Source organism: Oncorhynchus kisutch, linkage group LG20 (genome assembly GCF_002021735.2).
Source record: "Oncorhynchus kisutch isolate 150728-3 linkage group LG20, Okis_V2, whole genome shotgun sequence".
In the NCBI taxonomy this organism is placed as follows: Eukaryota; Metazoa; Chordata; class Actinopteri; order Salmoniformes; family Salmonidae; genus Oncorhynchus; species Oncorhynchus kisutch.
This window is the reverse complement of record NC_034193.2, coordinates 31498399-31516204: the sequence shown is the minus strand read 5'-3', so window position 1 is coordinate 31516204 and position 17806 is coordinate 31498399. Positions and strand designations below refer to the sequence as shown.

Sequence of the window (17806 nt, the reverse complement as noted above, 5' to 3'; positions counted from 1 at the left end):
TGTGTTATTTTTCACGAAGATGTTTATTGTTAAACATAATCCTTGTGACTGTTTTGCGTGGTTTGCACTTTTGCCTAAATAAAGTGTGCACCTGTGCACAAATCTCTGCTCTCCTACACCTGACTTTGCCACCAGCAAAGTCAGGTACGCAAACATTTGACAGAATCGTACACCTACCATGGAGTCAGCAGGAGCAGGTACCCTGGTTAGAGGAGTCGCGTCCAGGAACACGCGGCAATGCTACATCATCTCAGTGCCTTGATGGATTCTGTTGTCCAGACCATGGACCGCTGGGAGAGACAGGAAGTCTCTCCAGCGCCTCGACCAGTGCAACCGGGGTTACCTCTACCCGTCTCGTCCGGATCCAGCTCCAGTGGGATGCGTCTCTCCCTTCCCAGGGAGACTGATGGGACGGCCGCACAGTGCGAGGGGTTCCTTTTACACCTGGACCTATACCTGGCTCACCCAGCTCCCACAGGAAGGGAGAGAGTATCCGCCCTTTTCTCATGCCTCTCGGGGAGAGCTCTGGAGTGGGCAAACGCCGTGTGGAGAGAGGAAGACGTGGCTTTGGACCATTTCGAGGAGTTCACCTGCCGCTTCCGGGCCATCTTTGACCATCCGCCCGAAGGTAGAGCAGCGGGAGCAGGATGGAACGACAGGTCCTTCATCGACCACTATCGATGCAGCCTGCATGAGGAGGTCCAACGGGAGTTGGCCTGCAGGGATGCCACCATCACCTTTGACCAACTGGTGGCTCTGTCCATCCGGTTGGATAACCTGCTGGTCATCCGTGGACATCCTGAGGGGGCTCTCCATCTCCCAGCACTCCCGCTCCGGTGCCCATGGAGTTGAGAGGGGCTGCGCGTAGGGAGGCAGGAGGAGGGGCCTACACGTGCAAAATCTGTGGCCGCAGAGGGCACACTGCCGGTCGGTGCCGGGTTGGTCCCTCTGGGAGTCGAGGCAGCAGCAGGGCACTCTGGCGTCACCCCAGGTAAGTCTGTACATCTCTCATCCAGAGTCCTCTGTTGTCCACCTGTTTGTACTGGATTGTTTCCCTGAGTTCTCCCCGCATTCCCAGCATAAGGCGCTCGTCGATTCAGGCGCAGCTGGGAATTTTATCGACCGAGCGTTAACTCTTAGTTTAGGGGTCCCCATTATTCCTGTGGTTAGACCTTTCCCGGTTCACGAACTTGATAGTCAACCATTAGGGTCCGGGCTAATCAGGGAAGCCACCATCTCCCTGGGCATGGAGACGCAGGGTGGTCACGAGGAGAGAATCAGTCTCTTTCTCATTGACTCTCCTGCGTTTCCCGTGGTACTAGGCCTTCCCTGGTTGGCTTGTCATAACCCCACCATTTCCTGGCTACAGATGGCTCTCACGGGGTGGTCGCGCGAGTGCTCGGGGAGGTGTGTAGGGGTTTCCGTTGGTGCTACCATGGTGGAAAGTCCAGACTAGGTCTCCACCTTGCGCATTCCCCCCGACTATGCCGATTTGGCTCTTACAGAAGGCGACTCAATTACCACCCCATCGATGGGGGGATTGTGCGATAAATCTCCTGGTAGACGCTGCACTTCCCAGGAGTCACATATATCCCCTGTCGTAAGCGGAGACGGTAGCTATGGAGACATATGTTTCCGAGTCCCTGCGTCAGGGGTACATTCGCTCCTCCACCTCATCCGCCTCCTCAAGTTTATTTTTTGTGAAGAAGGAGGATGGAGGTCTGCACACATGCATTGATTGTAGAGGTCTAAATCAGATCACGGTGAAGTACAGTTACCCGCTACCTCTTATCGCCACGGCGATTGAGTCAATGCACGGGGTGTGCTTCTTCACTAAACTGGATCTCAGGGGTGTGTACAATCTGGTGCGTATCCGGGAGAGAGACGAGTGGAAGACGGCGTTTAGTACCACCTCAGGGCATTATGAGTACCTGTCCTACAGACCAGGTTCCCAGAATGTGAAGGCAGACGCACTGTCCCGGCTGTATGACACAGAGGAGCGGCCCATGGATCAGACTCCCATTCTCCCGGCCTCCTGCCTGGTAGTGCCGGTCTTGTGGGAGCTGGACGCGGACATTGAGCAGGCATTGCATACAGAGCCCGCTCCCCTCCAGTGTCCCGTCGGGCGTCAGTACGTTCCGTCTGCTGTCCATGACCAGTTGATCTATTGGGCCCGCACATCACCCTGCTCTGGTCATCCGGGGATCGGTCAGACGGTGCGCTGTCTGACTGGGATGTACTGGTGGCCCACCTTGGCTCAGGACGTGAGGGTTTATGTTTCCTCCTGCTCGGTGTGTGCTCAGTGTAAGGATCCTAGACACCTGCCCAGAGGTAAGCTACATCCCTTACCCGTTCCACAACGGCCTTGGTCACACCTGTCGGTTGATTTTTCTAACGTATCTTCCTCCCTCACAGGGAAACACCACTATCCTGGTTGTTGTGGATTGTTTTTCTAAGTCCTGTCATCTCCTCCCTCTGCCCGTTCTCCCTACGGCCCTATAAACTGAGACCCTGTTTACACACATCTTCCGGCACTACGGGGTGCCTGAGGATATAGTGTCTGATTTGAGGTCCTCAGTTCACTTCGAGAGTCTGGAGGGCGTTCATTGGGGATCTCGAATGGGCAGGTGGAGAGTGAACCAGGATGTGGGCAGGTTTCTGCGGTCCTATTGCCAGGACCGGCCAGGGGAGTGGGTGGTGTTCGTGCCCTGGGCAGAGATGAAGCAGAACTCGCTCCGCCACTCCGCCACTCCTCCACTAACCTCTCCCCCTTTCAGTGTGTATTGGGGTACCATCAGAGTCAGACCGAGGCTCCTGCGGTGGACGATTGGTTCAGATGCGCGGAGGAGACCGGGGAAGCCGCCCATGGTCACCTCCAGCAGGCCGCGCTGCGCCAGAAGACCAGGGCAGACCGTCACCGCAGACCGTCACCGCAGAGTCCCTGGTGGACAGGGGGACAGGGTCGGGGTCTTGTTCCCTGCACACCTGGTTTTCATTCCCCAATCAATCTACATGTATTTATTCCTCTGTTCCCCATCATGTCGCTGTTCCCCATCACGCCAGACTGGCTTGTTTTTTCTGTGTTATTCTTCACCAAGATGTTTATTGTTAAACATAATCCTTGTGACTGTTGTGCACGTTTTGCACTTTTGCCTAAATAAAGTGTGCGCCTGTTCACAAATCTCTGCTCTCCTGCACCTGACTTCACTACCATTATGCACACATTTGACAACAATGTAATAATGTATGTAAACAATGTAATTGTGCACTTGATCAGTGTCTTTAGTGGCCACTATAATAGAGCAAAAATAGAATGCATGTTTGTTTCATTCTATTTCTACTTTAACATGTTTTTTTCCCAAGTACAATATTTAGATATGTATGGTCACAAGTGTTCTATTATAAAGGCTGTCAGGGCTAACTGCAATATTAGTATATTGTTCTTTCTCATTTGCAGTAAAGTCTAGGCAGCAAATAACATTGGATTGCTTTCTTTACATTTATTAGCTGTGCGTTTTTATTTTACACAGAGACTGATCATGTAGATCATTTTTTGTTTAATTAGTTAAAATTAGTTTCCCGCTAACAGGGATTTTTTTACATGTTTCAGTGCAAACAAAAAAAAGTGTTACCTTTTTGGGCCCTCAGCAGTTTGCATCCCTGACAATAGGCTGGGCAGAACCTCCTACTGGAGAGTTGATCTATCTACAGCAAAAAAAAATTAAAATGAACCTATATTTAACATGGCGAGTCAGTTAACAACAAATTACAATGACATCCAACAAAACGTAAAAGGCCTCCTGCAGGGACGGGGGCTGGAATTAAAAATAAAAATATAGGACAAAACACAAATCACGAGATCAAGAGAGACACCACAACACTACATAAAGAGATCTAAGACAACAACATAGTATGGCAACAACACATGACAACACACCATGATAACAACACCACATGACAACAACATGGTAGCAGGACAAACATGGTACAAACATTGTGCTGCTTTCTGTGCCCAATAAAGGCAAGAAGGTAGAGACAACAATCCATCATGCAAAGCAGCCACAACTGTCAGTAAGAGTGTCCATGATTGAGTCTTTGAATGAAGAGATGGAGATGAACTGCTCAGTTTTGAGGCTTTTTGCAGCTCATTCCAGTCGCTAGCTGCAGCGAACTGAAAAGAGTAGTGACACAGGGTGTGTGTGTGCTTTGGAGATCTTGTGACTGGCAGAACGGGTGTTGTATGTGGAGGATGAAGGCTGCAGTAGGTATCAGATAGGGGGGATTGAGGCCTTTTATAAATAAGGGTTTTTATAAATAAGCATCAACCAGTGGGTCTTGCGATGGGTATACAGAGATGACCAGTTTATAGAAGAGTGTAGAGTGCAGTGATGTGTCTTATAAGGAGTATTGGTGCCAAAATGGTAAAGAACATCTAGCCACTCGAGAGCATCCTTACCTGACGATTTATAAATTACTTATCCGTAATCTAGCATGGATAGGATGGCCATCTTAATCAAGGTTAGTTTGGCAGATGGGGTGGAAGAGGCGCGATTATGATAGAGGAAACCAAGTCTAAATTTAACCTAAGCCTGCAGGATTGATATGTGCTGAGAGAAGGAAAGTGTACCGTCTAGCCATACTCCCAAGTACTTGTATGAGGTGACTGCTCTAAACCCTAAAATGTAGTAATCACACCTGTGGGGAAAGGGGCATTCTTCTTACCAAACCAGATGACCTTTGTTTTGTAAGTGTTCAGAAAAAGGTTAAGGGCAAAGAATGCTTGTTGGACACTAAGGAAGCTTTGTTGTAGAGCGTTTAAAACAAAATCTGGGGAGGGGCCAACTGAGTATAAGAATGTATAATCTGCATATAAATGGATGAGAGAGCTTCCTACTGCCTGAGCTATGTTTTGATGTAAATTAAGAGCGTGGGTCCTAGGATCGAGCCTTGGGGTACCTCCTTGATGACAGGCAGTGGCTGAGATAAATCAAATCAAATCAAATTTTATTTGTCACAATCGCCGAATATAACAGGTGGAGACCTTACCGTTAAATGCTTACTTACAAGCCCTTAACCAACAGTGCAGTTCAAGAAATAGTTAAGAATATATTTACAAAAAAAAAAGTAACACAGTAGAATTACATAGCAATAAGGAGGCTATATATAGGGGGCCCGGTACATAGTGAATTTTGGGGGGTACAGGTTAGTTTAGGTACATGTAGGTAGGGTTAAAGTGGCTATACATCGAGGATAAACGGCGAGCAGCAGTGTAAAAACAAAGTGTGTGTGGGGGGGTTGGGGGAGTCGATGTAAATGGTCCGGGTGACCATTGTTCAGCAGTCTTATAGCTTGGTGTAGAAGCTGTTCAGGAGCCTTTTGGAACTAGACTTGGCGCTACGGTACCGCTTGCCGTGCGGTAGCACAGAGAATGGTCTATGACTTGGGTGACTGGAGTCTTGGACCATTTTTTGGGCCTTCCTCTGACACCACCTGATATAACAAGAAACGTCCCTTTTTCAGGACCCTGTCTTTCAAAGATTATTAGTAAAAATCCAAATAACTTCACAGATCTTCATTGTAAAGGGTTTAACCACTGTTTCCCATGCTTGTTCAATGAACCATAAACAATTATTGAACATGCACCTGTGGAAAGGTCGTTAACTTCTTGACGCTACCCATCCCTTAATCCACCTGTCTTAGATTTTGAAATTATGCTTTACAGCGAAAGCAATCCAAGCGTTTGTGTAAATGTATTGATCGCATGACAAAACATTAAGTACACTTAGCATCATGTAGCTTGGTCACGAAAATCAGAAAAGCAATCAAATTAATCGTTTACCTTTGATGATCTTCGGATATTTTCACTCACGAGACTCCCAGTTACACAACAAATGTTCCTTTTGTTCCAAAAAGATTATTTTTATATCCAAAATACCTCCGTTTGTTTGACGCGTTATCTTTAGAAATCCACAGGAAAGAGCGGTCACGACAACGCAGACAAATTCCAAACAATATCCGTAATGTCCACAGAAACATGTCAAACTTTTTTTAATAATCAATCCTCAGGTTGTTTTTAAAATATATAATCGATAATATATCAATATATCAAAGATTCGCGTTTATCGTCGAAGAATGAGCGTTACACCGAGGCCTGTTCTCTGGAGCGAGATTGAGGTGGAGGATCTGTCATAGTCTGGGGCGGTGTGTCACAGCATCATTGGACTGAGCTTGTTGTCATTGCAGGCAATCTCAATGCTGTGCATTAATGGGAAGACATCCTCCTCCCTCATGTGGTACCCTTCCTGCAGGCTCATCCTGACATGACCCTCCAGCATGACAATGCCACCAACCATACTGCTCGTTCTGTGCGTGATTTCATGCAAGACAGGAATGTCAGTGTTCTGCCATGGCCAGCGAAGAGCCCGGATCTCAATCCCATTGAGCACGTCTGGTACCTGTTGGATCGGAGGGTGAAGGATAGGGCTATTCCCCCCCAGAAATGTCCGGTAACTTGCAGGTGCCTTGGTGGAAGAGTGGTGTAACATCTCACAGCAAGAACTGGCACATCGGGTGCAGTCCATGAGGAGGAGATGCACTGCAGTACTTAATGCAGCTGGTGGCCACACCAGATTCCGACTGTTAGTTTTGATTTCCACCCCCAATTTGTTCAGGGACATTATTATTCAATTTATTTTAGTCACATGTCTGTGGAACATGTTCAGTTTATGTCTCAGTTGCTGTATCGTGTTATGCTCATACAAATATTTACACATGTTAAGTTTGCTGAAAATAAACGTAGTTGACAGTGACTTTTTTTGCTGAGTTTAGGTCCTGGATGGCAGGAAGCTTGGCCCCAGTGATGTATTGGGCCATACTCACCACCCTCTGCAGCAGCTTACGGTCTGATACTGAGCAGTTGCCGTTCCAGGCAGGGATGTAACCGGTCAGGATGCTCTCGATGGTGCAGCTTTAGATCTTTTTGAGGACCTGGGGTCCTATACCAAATGGTTTCAGTCTCCTGAGGGGGAAAAGGTGTTCTGACTTTATACACTGCCTTCTTTGAGAGATGTAATTAGCAAACCAGGCCAAAGACCCCTCAGAGACAACAATACTCCTTAGTCGGCCCACAAGAATGGCATGGTCTACCATATCAAAGCTTTGGACAAGTCAATAAAAATAGCAGCACAACATTGCTTAGAATCAAGGGCAATGGTGACATCATTTCGGACCTTTAAGGTTGTAGTGACGCATGCATAACCTGAGTGGAAACCAGATTGCATGCCAGAGAGAATACTATGTAAAATGGCGCATATTTGAAGTCTCTAGATTTTGCTTGCCTGAAGTAGAGTATATTGTGATAAATTGCAGGCCACACTACTTGCCTAGAGGTTTCAGCTATACTTTTCGTGGCTGTTTATTCACCACCACAGACAGATGCTGGCACTAAGACCGCACTGAGTCAGCTGTTAAAGGAAATAAGCAAACATTAAACCACACACCCAGAGGCGGCGCTCCTAGTGGCCAGAGACTTTAATGCAAGGAGACTTAAACCAGTTCTACCAAATGTTCATCAACATGTTAAATGTGCAACCAGAGGGAAAAAAATTCTAGATCACCTGTACTCCACACACAGAGACGCGCACTAAACTCTCCCTCGCCCTCCATTTGGTAAATCCGACCACAACTCTGTCCTCCTGATTCCTCCTTACAAGCAAAAATTAAAGCAGGAAGAACCAGTGACTCGGTCTATAAAAAAGTGGTCAGATGAAGCAGATACTAACCTACAGGACTGTTTTGCTATCACAGACTGGAACATGTTCCGGGATTCTTTCGATGGCATTGAGTACACCACATCAGTCACTGGCTTTATCAATAAGTGCACCGAGGATGTCGTCCCCACAGTGACTGTACGTACATACCTCAACCAGAAGCCATGGATTACAGGCAACATTTGCACTGAGCTAAAGGGTAGAGCTGCCGCTTTCAAGGTGCGGGACTCTAACCCGGAAGCTTACAAGAAATCCTGCTATGCCCTGCGATGAACTATCAAACAGGCAAAGCTTAAATACAGAGCTAAGATTGAATCATACCACACTGGCTCCGACGCTTGTCTTATTTGGCAGGGCTTGCAAACTATTACAGACTACAAGGAGAAGCACAGCCGTTAGCTGCACAGTGACACGAGCCTCGAGGCAAGTAACACTGAGGCATGCATGAGAGCATCAGCTGGTCCGGACGACCGTGTGATCACGCTCTCCGTAACCGATGTGAGTAAGACCTTTAAACAGGTCAACATTCACAAGGCTGCAGGGCCAGATGGATTAGCAGTACGTGAACTGGCAGGTGTCTTCACTGACATTTTCAAAATGTCCCTGATTGAGTCTGTAATACCAACATGTTTCAAGCAGACCACCATAGTCCCTGTGCCTAAGGTCACATAGGCAACCTGCCTAAATGACTACAGATCCGTAGCACTCACATCTGTAGCCATGAAGTTCTTTGAAAGGTTGGTAATGGCTCACAGCAACACCATTATCCCAGAAACCCTAGACCCACTCCAATTTGCACACCGCCCAAACAGATCCAAAGATGATGCAATCTCTTTTGCACTCCACACTGCCCTTTCCCACCTGGACAAAATAAACACTTATGTAAGAATGCTATTTAATTGACTACAGCTCAGCGTTCAACACCATAGTACCCTCAAAGCTCATCACTAAGCTAAGGATCCTGGGACTAAACACCTCCCTCTGCAACTGGATCCTGGACTTCCTGACGGGCCACACACAGGTGGTAAGGGTAGATAGCAACACATCTGCCACGCTTATCCTCAACACTGGAGCTCCCCGTGGGTGCGTTCTCAGTCCCCTCCTGTACTCCCTGTTCACCCACGACTGCATGGCCAGGAATGACTCTTACACCATCATTCAGTTTGCAGACGTCACCGACAATGACGAGAGCCTATAGGGAGGAGGTCAGAGACCTGGCCAGGTGGTGCCAGAATAACAACCTGTCCCTCAACGTGATCAAGACTAAGGAGATGATTGTGGACTACAGGAAAAAGAGGACCGAGCACGCCCCCATCCTCTTCAACGGGGCTGAGGTGGAGCAGGTTGAGAGCTTCAAGTTCCTTGGTGTCCACATCAACAACGAACTAGAATTGTCCAAGCACACCAAGACAGTCGTGAAGAGGGCACGACAAAGCCTATTCCCCCTAAGAAACTAAAAATATGGGTCCTGAGATCATCACAAGGTTCTACAGCTGCAACATCGAGAGCATCTGGTTGCAATCACTGCCTGGTACGGCAATTGCTCGACCTCTGACCGCAACGCACTACAGAGGGGTGTGCGTATGGCCCAGTACATCATTGAGTCTAAGCTGCCTGCCATCCAGGACCTCTACACCAGGCGGTTTCAGAGGAAGGCCCTAAAATTGTCAAAGACCCCAGCCACCCCAGTCATAGATTGTTCTCTCTACTACCGCATGGCAAGCGGTACCGGAGTGCCAAGTCTAGGATAAAAAGGCTTCTCAACAGTTTTTACCCCCAAGCCATAAGACTCCTGAACAGGTAATCAAATGGCTACCCGGACTATTTGCATTGTGTGCCACCCCCCAACCCCTCTTTTTTATGCTGCTTCTACTTTCTGTTTATCGTATAAGCATAGTCACTAACTATACATTCATGTACATATTACCTCAATTGGGCCGACCAAGCAGTGCTCCCACACATTGGCTAACCAGGCTATCTGCATTGTGTCCCACCCACCACCCTCCAACCCCTCTATATGCTACTCCTACTCTCTCTTCATCGTATATGCATAGTCACTTTAACCTCTTACAGCTCCCCCCTACTTTGTGCAGTTTCCGCCTGAAGACATACACAAGTCTAACAGCCTGTAGCTCAGGCACAGAACCAAGGATATGCATATTTGCATGCATGTTTGATTTGAGGTGTTTAACGCCTCCTCATTAATTCACATAGATGTAGCCCATTTCATTGTTGTGGACAATTAATGTTTGAGGCTTTACTGAGCCGGACAAACTTCTCTCTTCAAGGAGAACACAAGAACTTCCTCAGTGTTTCCGCAGATCAAGTATGCAGATATATGTGCAGTGTTGCGCAAACTTTTTCCCCCTGGCACATTTTCTGGATGGCACGCTCATTGCCTTCATTGTTGTTTTCCTTACAAATAATAACTATGTGTTCCTTTGTAATAACTTTGCATTCCTATCAAAGTAAGTGCCTTATTTTCTGTATATCGTGTTGTCGTTTCTACTGTAGCATAATGTATTTACAGTTTTATTCACAGGTTCTAAAGCACTGGTGACAAATCATGTACTGATTATGATGAGCTAATGCTAAGCTATTTTCCAGCCATGTTTATTGACATTATACTATTCATTCTGGGTGTCACGTAAACGTCTGTTAGACCAAAGATGTTATGATGAGGTGAAGGAATGGTTCACTCATCTTTCAAGTAAACTTCCGGAAGTGAATGAAGGGAAGTGAATGATCGTAGACGACACACCCCCTTCACATGCATACTGGTTGACGTGAAAAAAAAAAACGTGGTGGCGTGCACAAACTATTCATCATCGGATTACTTTCGATTTTTATAAAGTATTTTACTCAATTATTGAGATCAATGGTGAGCTCACCCTTGTGATGATTTGTACATAGTAATTGCTATTAGCTAATTTAAATTGTGGTTTCTGTCTGCCAAGAGTTTGCTAAATACGTGTTATGTCAATCTTTCCTCAGTTAGCGCTAGGACTAATGTAGCCTACAATTTCCTGTTTGGATGATTGTGTTATGCTGTCGCTACTTTTGTGAATGTCTGAACATTGCATCCAAAAATAAATTGGTTCCATTCAGGACATAACTTTGTAAACTTTGTAAATGTTTCTGTGAAAAAACAGTGTGGCCAGTTCAAATGCTGACTGTTGCGTCACTCGAAACTGGACATTCTAAATAAGCATTCTAATCACACCGGTTTGAGCTTATGCTGCAGGGGCCAATGATCACACCCATTTCTTGGTATGTGTCAAAGGGTTAAGATGGTTGAAAGCATAGTGATAACACATTGGGAACTCGGCAACCTTTTGGCTGTCTTTTTGAGCATGTGAAAATAGGTTGGGATCTCATTGACCAACGTATCTACAAAATATTACCCAATTCCCCACGTTGAAATGATGTGGTGTGCCCAGTAGGTTGTTAGCTGTTCCCATCACATAACATGGTACATTTAGCCCTATGCTAAAGTCACCAGGTGGCCGTGACTATTTATGGTTCAAATTCCGTATCATCCAATAAAAAATGTTCACTTAATTGGACATGATAGAACACTTTTCCATGAGTCAAATGGATGTGACGGAAAATTTTTCCAACAGTCAAAGGACACCATATGCTAATCAAAGTTATTAAAACACACATTTTTCTGTTGGGCAATTAGCTCACAGTGTTGCGAGCCTGGCTTCTGGGGAATTTTGCCATTTGCGGCAGGTTCGAATCCCAACTGAGTTATTGTTTTTTCATTTGAAATGTAAAATGATGTTTTATTGTCCTAGCATGTTGTGAAAAGAAGGGAAGTGCAGCCAAAACCTTATAAATGAAAAATCCGAATACATTTAATGAGGAACTTCTTGTTGGAGTCCCTCTTGCAGGCCATCACATACCATTAGGTCACTGGCACTACTGCATAAATAATCATCGCTACTGTAGGCTTTATTACATAGATGCGTAGGCCAACATTTTATTATGCATTATTATAATCATCCACTTCGTGGCCTTGTTGATCAATTTTAAGAAATGCCATTGGTTTGTGGAAAAAAAGTTTAAGATCTTTGATAGGCTGTTGCGGAATTTGTTACAGGAAATAATCCCGGCCTCCTCGTAATGTTAACCTGGTACATTTAGCCTTATGCTGTATGATGGGAACAGTGAACATCTATCCTTTGATCAAGTGCAATGAGTCTTCAATTTTAATTGGCTGTTGCTTAAAACGTGATCTAAAACTTGAACTTTTTCTAAAGTTTGCACATATGGCCCACGTTTATAAATATCAATATTTGATAAAAGTGTTTCCACCGCAATTGACGCATAATCAATTTCACTGACCAAAAAATTGCCACCCTTGTCTAGAGTTTTTGGTTTTATCGACATTGAATTTCGCTGTTGCCTTCAGGCCTGTTTTAGTGTCTGGTAAGTAATATGCATGAAATGGTTGGATGGAAACCTGGTTATTCTCAGATAAGTGTCAACTTGAGTGGATTCTCAGTCTGATCTTATTATTATTTTTTGCTATTTTTGAATTGGGTGTCTTTGAATTTCCATGGCACCCTATTTCCCTTTATAGTGCACTACTTTTGACTATAGGGAATTGGCTTCCATTTGGGACTCAGTCAATGTTCTTTTCTTATGTTTAAGTTATTTTTGGTATAACATTAATATTTTTAAGCTGGTGTTGCTATGACAAATACACCTTTTTGTTGTGTCTGACTATTTGAACGGGTGTAGTAGCACAATCCCTCTTAGGAGGATTTGCAACTATTGCTCTTCGGATTGAGTGTGTCAGAGTATCAAAGTGAAACCTTGCACAGTGATAGGATGTGTTGGGGAGTAGTGAACTACATGTAGTTCAACTAGTAATTTAACTACGTTTTGCAGTAGCTAGGTGGTAGTTGCCATGTAGTGGTGTAGCTAACTATTGGAACTGCACACCACATTTTTTTGCTAAAATAAAATACAATCTGGGTGAAGTAGGCAAGAATTTCCTTTCTTTTCCGGCATCAGACCTGCCTAATTTGCATTTGAAACATCGTTTTTATGTTTGATAGGCTAAATTACACATTCTGTTTACATCTGACTCCAGAGTGATCTGTTCTTGCAATTTTTACAGTTCATATAGTTACAGTTCAAAAAGAAACCAGTACATTTAAGGGTAGCCTAGTGGTTAGAGCGTTGGACTAATAACCAAACGGTTGCAAGTTCAAATCCCTGAGCTGACAAGGTACAAATCTGTCATTCTGCCCCTGAACAGGCAGTTAACCCTAGGCCATCACTGAAAATAAGATTTTGTTCTTTACTGACTTGCCTAGTAAAAAAAATTATATATAATAATAATAATAATAATTAAATAAATATATATATATATATCTAATAATAATAAATATATATATATATATATATATATGTATATATGGATTTCACATGACTGGGCAGGGGTGCAGCCATGGGTGTGCCCTCCCAGGCCCACCCACTTGGGAGCCAGGCCCAGCCAATCAGATTGAGTTTTTTTCCCCCACAGGGCTTTAGTTACAGACCGGTTGGCTGGTCTCAGACGATCCCACAGGTGAAGAACTGGATGTGGAGGTCCTGAATGCACTAACTGTAAGTAGCTCTGGATAAGTGTGTCTGATAAATGACTAAAATGTAAAATAAAATGTAAAAATTAAATAGGGTCTTCATTATTCGCTTGGAAATCTTGCGACAAATGGATGGAAACTTAGCTACTGTCTGCGTCCCATTTACAGATACAGCAAACACTCAAGTATTCACCTGTACTGTTGACTGGCTCAACCCACTGTGACTCACTGTTTCTCAGTGGGAGCAGTCAGTAGAAGAAGAAGAAGGCATCTATTGGAATATTTATTGTGGGAACTGTGTGTGGGTTCTGCAATCTGTGACAGAGCTAGAAGGCTAGAACACACAGGACGATGGGTGGCGGGTGGCGAGGGAGGCGACTGCTGAGCGATACTGACAGGGCGAGGGGGACCAGGCGCATCCTGTTCCGTTAATTACCCTCTCCCCAGGTCCCGGTTTCTCCCCAACCCCTAAACCTCCAGCCCCCCTCTCACGGCCTGTTTTGGAGCTGTACGTCCCACGCCATCCCGCAGGATCAAATGGGCCTCAGGGAGCTACTGGAGCCGATGAGAGGAGAGTTTATCTTGGACTATCCTGTGCCCACCCTCACCCCTCCATCTCCTATGTGTACTCTGGCTGATGTGACTGATGAGTTTCTGAAGAAAGGTCTTTCTGACCATTTTGAGCCTGTAACCGAACCCACAAACGCTGATGCACTAGATACCCAACTAGTCTAAAGACGATCAGTTTTATTGCTTCTTTAATCAGTCCTACAGTTTTCAGCTGTGCTAACATAATTGCAAAAGAGTTTTCTAATGATCAATTAGCCTTTTAAAATTATAAACTTGGATTAGCTAACACAACGTGCCATTGGAACACAGGATTGATGGTTGCTGATAATGGGCCTCTGTACAACTATGTAGATATTCCATTAACAATCAGCTGTTTCCAGCTACAATAGTAATTTACAACATTAACAATGTCTACACTGTGTTTCTGATCAATTTGCTGTTAAAAATGTGCTATTCTTTTAAAAACAGGACATTTCTATTTGACCCCAAACTTTTGAATGGTAGTGTATGTCATACACTGGACTGCAGTGTGCTATGAAATAGGGTTTCACGCCTTACAAAGTATGATTTCAAACATGTCATTCTGAATTACATGAGTGAAGAAACATGAAGGGGAGTTTCTGTCTCAGAGCATGCAATGTGCATAGTTTCAACATAGCACTATAAAAACACCCACACATACACACACAAACAAACATAGACCTTCATTATTCCTATGTGTGGACTATTGTACAGTGCCTTGTAAAAGTATTCATTCCCCTTGGCATTTTTCCTATTTTGTTGCATTACAACCTGTAATTTAGATGCATTTTTATTTGGATGTCATGTAATGGACATACACAACATAGTCCAAATTGGTGAAATGAAAGAAATAACTTGTTTACAAAAAATGCAAAAAAACCGGAAAAGTTGTGCGTGCATATGTTTGCTATGAAGCCCCTAAATAAAATCTGGTGCAACCAATTACCTTCAGAAGTCACATAATTAGTTAGATTGCACACAGGTGGACTTTATTTAAGTGTTACATGATCTGTCACATGATCTGTATACAGTGGGGCAAAAAAGTATTTAGTCAGCCACCAATTGTGCAAGTTCTCCCACTTAAAATGATGAAAGGCCTGTAATTTTCATCACAGGTCCACTTCAACTATGACAGACAAAATGAGGAAAAAAAATCAGAAAATCACATTGTAGGATTTTTTATGAATTTATTTGCAAATTATGGTGGAAAATAAGTATTTGGTCACCTACAAACAAGCAAGATTTCTGGCTCTCACTGCCTGTAACTTCTTCTTTAAGAGGCTCCTCTGTCCTCCACTTGTTATCAGTATAAAAGACACCTGTCCACAAACTCAAACAGTCACACTCCAAACTCCACTATGGCCAAGACCAAGGAGCTGTCAAAGGACACCAGAAACAAAATTTTAGACCTGCACCAGGCTGGGAAGACTGAATCTGCAATAGGTATGCAGCTTGGTTTGAAGAAATCAACTGTGGGAGCAATTATTAGGAAATGGAAGACATACAAAACCACTGGTAATCTCCCTCGATCTGGGGCTCCACGCAAGATCTCACCCCGTGGGGTCAAAATGATCACAAGAACGGTGAGCAAAAATCCCGGAACCACACTGGGGGACCTAGTGAATGACCTGCAGAGAGCTGGGACCAAAGTAACAAAGCCTACCATCAGTAACACACTACGCCGCCAGGGACTCAAATCCTGCAGTGCCAGACGTGTCCCCCTGCTTAAGCCAGTACATGTCCAGGCCCATCTGAAGTTTGCTAGAGAGCATTTGGATGATCCAGAAGAAGATTGGGAGAATGTCATATGGTCAGATGAAACCAAAATAGAACTTTTTGGTAAAAACTCAACTCGTCGTCTTTGGAGGACAAAGAATGCTGAGTTGCATCCAAAGAACACCATACCTACTGTGAAGCATGGGGGTGGAAACATCATGCTTTGGGGCTGTTTTTCTACAAAGGGACCAGGACGACTGATCCGTGTAAAGAAAATAATGAATGGGGCAATGTATCGTGAGATTTTGAGTGAAAACCTCCTTCCATCAGTAAGGACATTGAAGATGAAACGTGGCTGGGTCTTTTCAGAATGACAATGATCCCAAACACACCGCCCGGGCAATGAAGGAGTGGCTTTGTAAGAAGCATTTCAAGGTCCTGGAGTGGCCTAGCCAGTCTCCAGATCTCAACCCCATAGAACATCTTTGGAGAGGGTTGAAAGTCCGTGTTGCCCAGCAACAGCCCCAAAACATCAATGCTCTAGAGGAGATCTGCATGGAGGAATGGGCCAAAATACCAGCAACAGTGTGTGAAAAACTTGTGACTTACAGAAAACGTTTGACCTCTTATATACCCTTTGTTGGCAATATCAAAGTATTGAGATAAACTTTTGTTATTGAACAAAATACTTATTTTCCACCATAATTTACAAATAAATTCATAAAAAATCATACAATGTGATTTTTCTGGATTTTTTTCCCTCATTTTGTCTGTCATAGTTGAAGTGTACCTATGATGAAAATTACAGGCCTCTCATCTTTTTAAGTGGGAGAACTTGCACAATTGGTGGCTGACTAAATACTTTTTTGCCCCACTGTATATACACCTGTTCTGAAAGGACCCAGAGTCTGCAACACCACAAAGCAAGGGGCACCATGAAGACCAAGGAGCTCTCCAAACAGGTCAGGGACTAAGTTGTGGAGAAGTACAGATCAGGGTTGGATTATTAAAAAGATATCCGTAACTTTGAACATCCCACTGAGCACCGTTAAATCCATGATAAAAAAATTGAAATAATATGGCACCACAACAGAGAGGCCATGAGGGCCACCCACCAACACTCACGGACCAGGCAAGGAGGGCATTCATCAGAGAGGCAACAAAGAGACCAACGATCACCCTGAAGGAGCTGCAAAGCTCCACAGGGGAGATTGGATTATCCATCCATAGAACCACTTTTTAAGTTGTACATTACACAGAGCTGGGCTTTACGGAAGGGTGGCCGAAAAAAAGCCATTGCTTAAAGAAAAGAATAAGCTAACACGCTTGGTGTTCACCAAAAGGCATGTGGGAGACTCCCCAAACACATGGAAGAAGGTACTCTGGTCAAATGAGACTAAAATGTAGCTTTTTGGCCATCAAGGAAAATGCTATGTCTGATGCAAATCCAACACCTCCCATTACCCAAGAACAATATCCCCACTGTGAAGCATGGTTGTGGCAGCATCATGCTGTGGGGGTGTTTTTCATCGGCAGGGACTTAGAAACTGGTCAGAATTGAAGGAATGATGGGTGGCTTTAAATACAGGGAAATTCTTGAGGGAAACATGTTTGTCTTCCAGAGATTTGAGGCTGGGACAGAGGTTCACCTTCCAGCAGGGCAATGCCCTAAGCATACTGCTAAAGCAACACTCAAGTGATTTAAGGGGGAAAATGTAAATGAATTGGAATGGCCTAGTCAAAGCCCAGACATCAATCCAATTGAGAATCTGTGGTATGACTCAAAGATTGATTAACACCAGCGGAACCCATGCAGCTTGATGCAGCTGGAGCAGTTTTGCCTTGAAGAATGGACAAAAATCCCAGTGGCCAGATGTGCCAAGCTTGAGACATACCCCAAGATACTTGCAGTTGTAATTGCTGCAAAAGGTGGCTCTTCAAAGTATTGACTTTTGGGGGTGGGGGGAATTGTTATGCACGCTCAAGTTTTCAGTGTTTTTGTCTAATTTGTTGTTTGTTTCATAATAAAACATATTTTGCATCTTCAAAGTGGTAGGCATGCTGTGTAAATGAAATGATACAAATCCCCCAAAAATCCATTTCAATTCCAGGTTGTAATGCAACAAAATAGGA

The 17806-nt window shown here is 44.5% G+C and overlaps 1 protein-coding gene across 1 annotated transcript in view; it reads left to right on the top strand.

The window, feature by feature from the left end:
- The window catches only part of LOC109865854 (cadherin-23), a 555430-nt gene that overhangs the window by 22228 nt on the left and 515396 nt on the right, over window positions 1-17806 (top strand). The window contains exon 2 of the mRNA XM_031799369.1: window positions 13309-13391. The gene's annotated coding sequence lies outside the window, so the exon portion shown is untranslated. The remainder of the gene's footprint in view (window positions 1-13308; window positions 13392-17806) is intronic.